This window comes from Triticum dicoccoides, chromosome 6B, assembly GCF_002162155.2.
Source record: "Triticum dicoccoides isolate Atlit2015 ecotype Zavitan chromosome 6B, WEW_v2.0, whole genome shotgun sequence".
NCBI classification, from domain to species: domain Eukaryota; kingdom Viridiplantae; phylum Streptophyta; class Magnoliopsida; order Poales; family Poaceae; genus Triticum; species Triticum dicoccoides.
This window is the reverse complement of record NC_041391.1, coordinates 609025475-609033889: the sequence shown is the minus strand read 5'-3', so window position 1 is coordinate 609033889 and position 8415 is coordinate 609025475. Positions and strand designations below refer to the sequence as shown.

At 45.4% G+C, this 8415-nt stretch overlaps 1 long non-coding RNA gene across 3 annotated transcripts; it reads left to right on the top strand.

Moving 5' to 3' along the window:
- The first annotated feature begins 2090 nt into the window (after positions 1 to 2090).
- LOC119326691 lies at positions 2091 to 6046 on the top strand. 3 transcript variants are annotated; one of them, XR_005158119.1, is made up of 6 exons: positions 2091 to 2573; positions 4153 to 4435; positions 4782 to 4900; positions 4999 to 5121; positions 5567 to 5646; positions 5769 to 6046. It is a non-coding gene; the product is annotated as an uncharacterized LOC119326691 (long non-coding RNA). The 3 variants fall into 3 exon arrangements; XR_005158117.1 differs by lacking the exon at positions 5567 to 5646; XR_005158118.1 differs by lacking the exon at positions 5567 to 5646 and having other exon boundaries at positions 4782 to 4932.
- Positions 6047 to 8415: the final 2369 nt, after the last annotated feature.

Below are 8415 nucleotides of genomic sequence, written 5' to 3'. Positions count from 1 at the left end.
CGCATCGCCGCCATGGGTCTGGGGCGAGCTCTTTTGCGCTTAGTGTAGGTGCTTAGGCAAGTGCTTAGGTGTGTACGATGTGGTAGATGCATTGGAATGGAGGATGGGCGCCTTTATATGAGGGCAATGAGGGCAAACTGCGTTGCATTCACATCGTGCAACCTCTTTTCCCGGACCTCCCCCCATTACTTCCCTCATGCATTAATTGAAGGAGGATGCATTGGCCGTTCAACATATCGGGAACTGCTACTCCCTCCCTCGTCTACATTAAAGGCATATCGGGAACTGCGTCGCCCGCTGTCAAATCGAATACTCCCTCCATCTAGGTGAGTATTATAAGTCATCTTACGAAAACCAAATACTAGTAAGACTAGCCACCGTGGGAGTAACTTCAGCAGTAACATCGAGTCCAACTCAGCAAATTTGCTTATGTGGCAGTGAGTTAATGAGGAGAGAGGTAGTTATAAGGCTGGTCGTAATAGTAGTATCATAGGTAGTATCATGCATGCCAACTAGGCAAATTTGATGAGGTGACATAGAATTGAATGAAGAAAGAGAGAGTTGAATATCATATCATGATACCATATTATATTAAATGGTGTGCTACTATGTGTCATGGATGGCGATAGATGAAGTTAGCTATGATACTAACTTATGATACCATGCACTACGGATGTAGTAGCATACACTAGTATCATATGCATGATACTAGTATATGATACTCGCCATTACGACTAGCCTAATAACTTAGCTAGTTACTGTAACATCACATGTCCCAATGCAATATGAGTCTATAACCTAATAAATGAAGCTTTGCATGTTACCACACTTATGTTACTACTATGAAGGTAGTAACATAGTCTAGGGATATGTGTATGTTACTAGTGTATGTTACTCACCATTGTGGCTAGTCTAACACATAGGCGTGGTGCATTAACTCTCATGTTGTTTCTTATTTTTTGACATAAATAGAGGAATCAACCAAGAAGAGATGTGAGGCTTCTATGCTTTTAATGACTTGAGACTATCAAACATGACATGCAGTGGTCAGTTCGTTGCACAAGAACAAATACAACCCACGTCAGCACACACGCATCTTATAGCATCACATCCAATGGCTATAAAAGATGAATGAGACCAAATTATATCTCATCTAGATGAGTTCTAGCAAAACTGTATTAATAATACTTAGTACTCCTGCGCCATGTATCATATAAGTATCATGTAGTACTTTATTTATTGCCATGTATGACACAGTTCACGAGCGCTCTCTATATGTACCACCTTTTTTTTTAATTTCAAGTTTTGCTCCATGGCGCAATCCATCGATACTACTACTATACAAAAGTGGAGTATATACATTTTTTAAAAGGCTAGAGGGCGGGGCAGTCTAGCTCGGTCGGTTTCACGAGAGGCGAGGGCCTTTGTGATTTGATGGCTCATTAATGCTGTCAAATCAAATAGTACTGCACCGCCCGCTGCACGCCCGATGCCTCCATTAAACCCCTCCGTTAAACCCGCATGCAAACCGAGAATCCTACTCCAGCCACACGTCCGTTCATGACACTACACCATGACACCACATTCCCTACAGACGTGTGTTGGGAAAACTATTGTGTACCAACGGACTGTTGGTTGGAAAAACTTGTATCACACGGTCGGTCGGCAATACTCACATGTACTCCCTCCGTTCCTAAATATTTGTCTTTTTAGATATTTCAAACGACTACTACATACGGATGTATGTAGACATATTTTAGAGTGTAGATTCACCCATTTTGCTACGTATGTAGTCACTTGTTGAAATGCCTAGAAAAACAAGTATTTAGGAACGGAGGGAGTAGCATCCAACTGTTGGTCGGGAATAGTTTATTATCCTACGTCATATTATCGGTCGGGAATGCTTCACTTCTCTTTGGGTTGTTGGTCGGCAATGAAACGCCGACCGATTGCTTGTGGATGAATGGGCCGGCCAGATAGCTGCGCGCGCACGGATGAAAAACTTAGCGCGAAAAGAGCCCACTACGCGAAAAATCCCTCTTTTTTTTCTCGTTCTGCCTCCAACCGGTGCCACAGACTGCCCCCAAATATCATTCTTCCTCCTAACCTAAATCCGCCGCCGCCGCCGCTCGAGCTCTCTCCCGCCGTCCAGCTACGTGCTCTTCGGCCGGCGAGGCTGTGACCTCCTCTCCCGCTCGTTCCCCAGCGTCTCCACCGTCGACCCCACACCATCCTGTCACGGCCACGCGCTGAAGTTCTGTTCCTCGGTGAGTGCTCTCTCGGGTCAGCCTGCGCGCGTAAGCTTCCAGCGAGGCTGCCGCCGCCCTGCCTGGCCCGTCCTCCCCCCTCTCCACCATGGTATCCACCATGGCTGTCGGAGTACAGAAGAGATCTTGGCGGCGGCGAGAGAGGGCTCGGGATAGGGTTAATGAGGGGCTTCATATAGAGAGAAGAAAAGAGGTCCTCGGCTCCTTCCCCTTCGGCCTTCCCCAGCCGGATCGGCTCCCCTTCGGCCTTCCCCAGCCGGATCTGCTCCCCTTCATCCACCCTGACTCCCCGAGCTCCCCCCTCAGGTAGTTCCTCTGCTCACCCCTCTTCCCCTGTTTGTGCTGCTGCTTGCTTGCCGCTTGCTAGTACTGTGTAACCGTGTGCCTGCTTGCTGCTTGCTATTGCTCCTGTGGTGCTTGCTGATTGTGTGGTTGTTGTGTGCTTGCTGCTGTTATGCTGTGTGTGCTTGCTGTGGTGTGCAGTGTGCTGCTAGCCATGGTTCTGCTGCTTGATGTGCTAGAACTGTCGTATTGCTGCTGAATGTTGATATTCTACTGCCGATTGATTGGTGATTAATCCAGTTTCTTCCCTGGAAATGAAGCATTAGACGTTATACATGGTAATGTGTTGTCCCTTGAAAACTGAAACTCTGTTATGAATTGTAATTCTGTTAAACCTCATAGCCAATGAACTGTACATTCTCTCAGACAAACTGTAGATGAAGAGAATAACAAAAATATATTGTATACCATCAACAGGTAAGAAGTGGCATCGAACTAAACTGACATAATAAAAGAGAATATAGACCAGCATTGATTGTTACTAGTCAATGCACAGAGCTAGATATCGATGTTCTTCTTCTGGTTGTTGCTTATTAATTGTTTGGCACTCATCTCCCCCGAACTAACTTTCAGTGATCTGTACTCATGTCGGTATGGCACTGATTTATCTCTAGACATGGTTCTCTCTTATTGTTACAGGCAAATGTTAGTAAACAAAATAGTGGGTTCCTTTCAGAAGCAATGCTAACTATAATTTGCTCAGTTTAACAAGGCGACCTGATTTTTTTTAAATAGTCTCATATTTCAATGCGATGATACGATGACTTCTTCTGCATTACACCATGTTGTATTCATAAAAAATATGCTTAGCGTGTCATACATACAATCTGGTTGGACTCGTATTCGATATTGAATTTATGTGTTCCATTCCCAATTTATGGGGCTGCTCCGATTTAATTTCTCAATAAAAACAATAAGACTAATAGGTAGGAACATATCCACCTTTGTACGGTTCTGAAAATTATTATAGAATTACTCAAGCACTCCATCAACTAAAAACTTAGCAACAAACTCTAACCATACACTCAAGTGCTTGGACACAAGAATCAGAAAAAACACTTAAAATGACATATGATGTGGTCAGCCGATTGGTGCACCTTTTAGGTATCATGACTATTCTCCTCTATTCCCATATTATTGTTGTCTTGATTTGCCTGCAATTGTTATCTTGGCTATCATTTAGTCAACCACTTATATTAGGTTTGTTGGTCCGTAGTCTTCGATATAGCTATTTTCAACTAAATCTGTAGTCTTTCATATATATAGGAATTGTCTTCTAATATTCAGGTCTCACATATATTCCTTGCGGTGTATTAACTTTGTATGATAAAATAAAATGTCTGTTGAAAATAACTAATAGTATATGATCAGTCTGGACTTTCTTCTCTGCAAAAAACAATTTGAAGTGCAGTCGGAAACTCGGCATCTAACTGTTGGTATATTATTGTGTTGCTTCTTTTCCCCTCATCTTTTACATTTTACCATGCTATTCGCTGCTACCCGTTCTTCATCATCTGAGTTCTTACTCCTTCCATTTATGTAGGAATGTCTGAAGAGAGTTATCCCCTATGGGCACATGGACATTGCATAATCAGTCTTATCATGGGAATAATTTGCGTGCCTAAAGAAGGCGAAGCAATCAGCCAAGCAATGAAACTGGAGTCCAGTAAAGAGAAATCTTCCAGTGACAATCAAGAGTTGAAACATAGACATTCCAAAGGAGACAAGTCATCCAACCATCCAGCAGAAGTGTAGACAGTTTAAAGAAACCAACACTTGATTCGGGCAATAATAGCGCATCAGTTTCATCTAGTTCTATACATAAGGTAACACACTTTTATGTTCCACTGGACATCTATTTTTACATGTCTGGCTGAATCACTACGTTTCTAGTCTTCACCGTGTACATATGTCTCTTGCGGGTGTGCTATTTGTTCCAGTGGAAGATAGGTTCCAGTTTTTATAAATGGTCCTCTACATGTGAATATGTTCTCTGTACATGAACCAAATTGACGTACTAGTTTTACTGAAAACATATACTAGCTAGTATCAGTTTACTGAAAACCGAACCAGTCTGCACGTGAATATGTTCTCTGTACATGGTCCTCTGCATGCAATTTTTTTTATATGAAAAATGGTGATGATGATGAGTACGTGCTGCTGTTTGACTAGTTCACTGCCTGCTGGTCCAAATTATATGGTCGTGAAGCTCGGCGTTGACAAGAGCATCACCCTGTAGCTGTGCGTCCTTCTCTAACAAACACTCAAAGCACTACCATGCCGTGCTGTGGGTGCGTATGATTTGAATCTGCAGTAAAGACTGGTAATTTTGTTTGTATCTCGTCTTGACCATCTATGTCGTCGGGCATCAATTCGACTATTTTCACAGGTACCGCCTCATCGACCAAGGATCTACGGTGACGGCGGCACCAACGACCCCATGGAGGCGGCACCGAAACCCTAGCCGCTACTGCTCTCCCCTGAGTCCCCTCCTCATCTCCTCCCTCGTGCGGTACGTGTCAGCTCTCTTTTCTCTCGCTCTCTCAAGCTAATTTTAATCTGACTCCATCTTGCGGTGCTACTGTGCGTGCAATACATGCTCTGCTTGGTCTTCTTTTCTTAGACATCCCTCGATCAGTTAAGTTGGACAAGCAAAAAATCTTACATATCTCAGCTTTGTCATTTAAGCTCATTTGATTGATGTCTTTATCTTCACAAGTCTCGCTGAACCTTGAGATAGGCAAAAACATTCAATTCAGAGCCTGATAGTTTGTTACTATAATAATAATACCTACACTTCTACATTACCAATTGCAGTCTGGAGATTCAAATTCAGATATGAAAACTATATAGGATTTTCAATTCTTTGGGAATGTTACTACATATTTTTTTACATGTTTCTCTCTGAGGCCAATTTTAATCCCACACCATCCTGGGTGGTACTGTGTGTGTTGTAGATGCTCTGCTTCATCTTTTCTCAAACCTCCACCAGTCAAATTCGACCGGGAAAAAGAAACACCTACATACATATCATCGGGTAGTGGCCTGACAAAATGTTACATATATCAGTTTTGTCATTTAAGCCCATTTGATGTCATCTTCATAACTCTGTCTATCAAGCTATGGTGTGGAATATTAACTGGGGATTTTGACACGCAGATGTTCAAGCAGGAGGATGGAGCCAATGGAATATGGATCAATGAGATGAAGAAAGGTGTTGATGTCAAGTACGAGAATGATGGAAGGATCTTGTGGTTATCTAGTTGCCCACCAGCAGTAGTCAATGTAGATGATGTGCCTCTAGGGCAAATTCTAGAAACCAAAGCGACCCATTTTTGCTCTCAAACAGTGAACATATTTGTTCCCTATTTAATAAGTTAAATTATTTTATGGGAAATTTTGATGTGAAAATTATTGAATGTGTGTTATTATCGTTTGATTTTGGTTTACTATTGTTGGACGACATGCACGTTATTGTAATGATTTGGGTAACTTGATTGATATTCTGTTGATAATGTGAAACCCAGCTATATGGGAGGGCTAGCTGATGTTGGTTGGCAAAACAAACCCCATCGGGCAGTTGGTCGGGAAAAGCTAATGCGAGGCCCAACAGAATGTTGGTCGGGAAAGAATGCCCTGTCCGATAGTCGGTCGGGAAAGGCCCATGACAGCCCCAACGGATTGTTGGTCGGGAAAGAATGCTTTGACTGATAGTCGGTCGGGAAAGGCCCATGGGAGCGCCAATAGACTGTTGGTCGGGAAAGGTCCATGGCAGGCCCAACAGAATGTTAGTTGGGAAAGATGCTCCATAGCCGACAAGCAGTCGGTCGGGAAAACTATGTCGGTCGGGAAAGGGCTTTCCCGTCTGGACTTACCCCAACAGACAGGGTCGGTCGGCAATAGTCTTTCCCGACCGACTGTCTGTTGGTAGACATTGTATTCCCGACCAATCTGGCTGTTAGGGATGTAATGTTGTGGTGTAGTGTGAGCGGGCCGGAATTAAACGCAACACTGGCCGAGCTCCTCCCGTCCGCCCTCAGTTTAAACGAGGCCAGACGCCGGCCAAGCTCCTACCGTCTGCCCTCTATTTACATGAGGCCAGACAGACAACGGGCAAGAATCGCACCCCTCCGCCGCTCCCCCATTCCTCCTTCACCATTTTCTCCACCCTTCCGATGGCTTCCGATGAGCCATTCTCCGGCATATTACCCGGCTGGGTGGCCCACCGAGCCCTCCGGATACGGGCGAGGCCGCTCGGTGCTTCACCAACCTCGCTTGGCCCGATGGAGCCAGTTGCCGCCCCAAGTAGGCGCGTGGTTCAACAACTCGCCGCTCCAGTTCAGCTCGATGAGGAGTGGCGAGTTGCTCCACGCTGGCACGGCGGCGAGCACGCCGGTACGGGCGCCGTCGCTGCCACATCGTACCGCGCCACCAGTGTCTGCGGTGGCCGCGTCTCCCATGTCTGTGGGCGCACCTCCCGTGCCTGCGGCAGCGCCATGCAGGCAGAGACAGAAGCCGGGTGTGTGGAGAGCGACCAGTCGGTGGCCAGCTTCTCCCTGTCCGCCGCCATCATCGAGGAGAAGTAGAACACGGGAGGCCGCTGCCACTTGGAACCCATGAAGGCCACCGCCGAGGCGACGACCGCGGATTCAGGTGGTTTCTTTGCTGCTTCGTCTCTTCCGAGGACCTTCGTCGACCCCGCAAGTGTTTGACGGACATGAGGAAGACAAAGGGATCCGCGGGCGGCCATTTAGAACTAAAATAAGTCTAGATATATCCATTTCTAGGACAAGTATTTCCGGACGGAGGGAGTATTAATTATACAAGAGAGCCGGATTGGCACCTCTTAGTTCATGTAAATGTAATGAAATCCATCATGTTTATATGAAGATCCGACTTTTTTATACAAAATCCTTCATGCTTATATGAAATTAGTCCGTGTTTGCATGAATTTCATCTGGTTGGTTAGAGTTGTAAAAATGTATGCCACTGGCGTTTGATGTCGTCCTCCGCGGAAGGAAGCGGGAGGAAATTTGCCAGCTGCCGTTGGAGATGCTCTTTATGCTGGAAATAATAGAGTGACATCCAATCCATTTGAGTTAATTGCCTGTATGATTGTCCCTATATAAAAAGTTAATTGCATGTACAGTGTACACGTGACTTGCAGGGTGGCTACAGCTTCGTACAGAAAGTTAAAAAGAAACAAGTCCATCCTTAATATTCTAAGTACTCTGTGGGTTCCTGTCGGTGTCAAAACCGGCGGATCTCGGGTAGGGGGTCCCGAACTGTGCATCTAGGTGGATGGTAACAGGAGACAAGAGACACGATGTTTTACCCAGGTTCGGGCCCTCTTAATGGAGGTAAAACCCTACGTGCTGCTTGATTAATATTGATGATGTGTGTTACAAGAGTGGATCTACCACGAGATCAAGGAGGCTAAACCCTAGAAGCTAGCCTATGGTATGATTGTTCTTCGTCCTATGGACTACAGCCATCCGGTTTACATAGACACCGGAGAGGGCTAGGGTTACACCAAGTCGGTTACAAAGGTAGGAGATCTACATATCCGTATCGCCAAGCTTGCCTTCCACGCCAAGGAAAGTCCCATCCGGAAACGGGACGAAGTCTTCAATCTTGTATCTTCATAGTCTTGGAGTCCGGCCGATGATGATAGTTCGGCCATCCGGACACCCCCTAGTCCGGAACTCCCTTAGTAGCCCCCGAACTGGGCTTCAGCCACGACGAGTCCGGCGCGTATATTGTCTTCGGCGTTGCAAGGCGGGTTCTCCTTCAAACTTCATGTTCC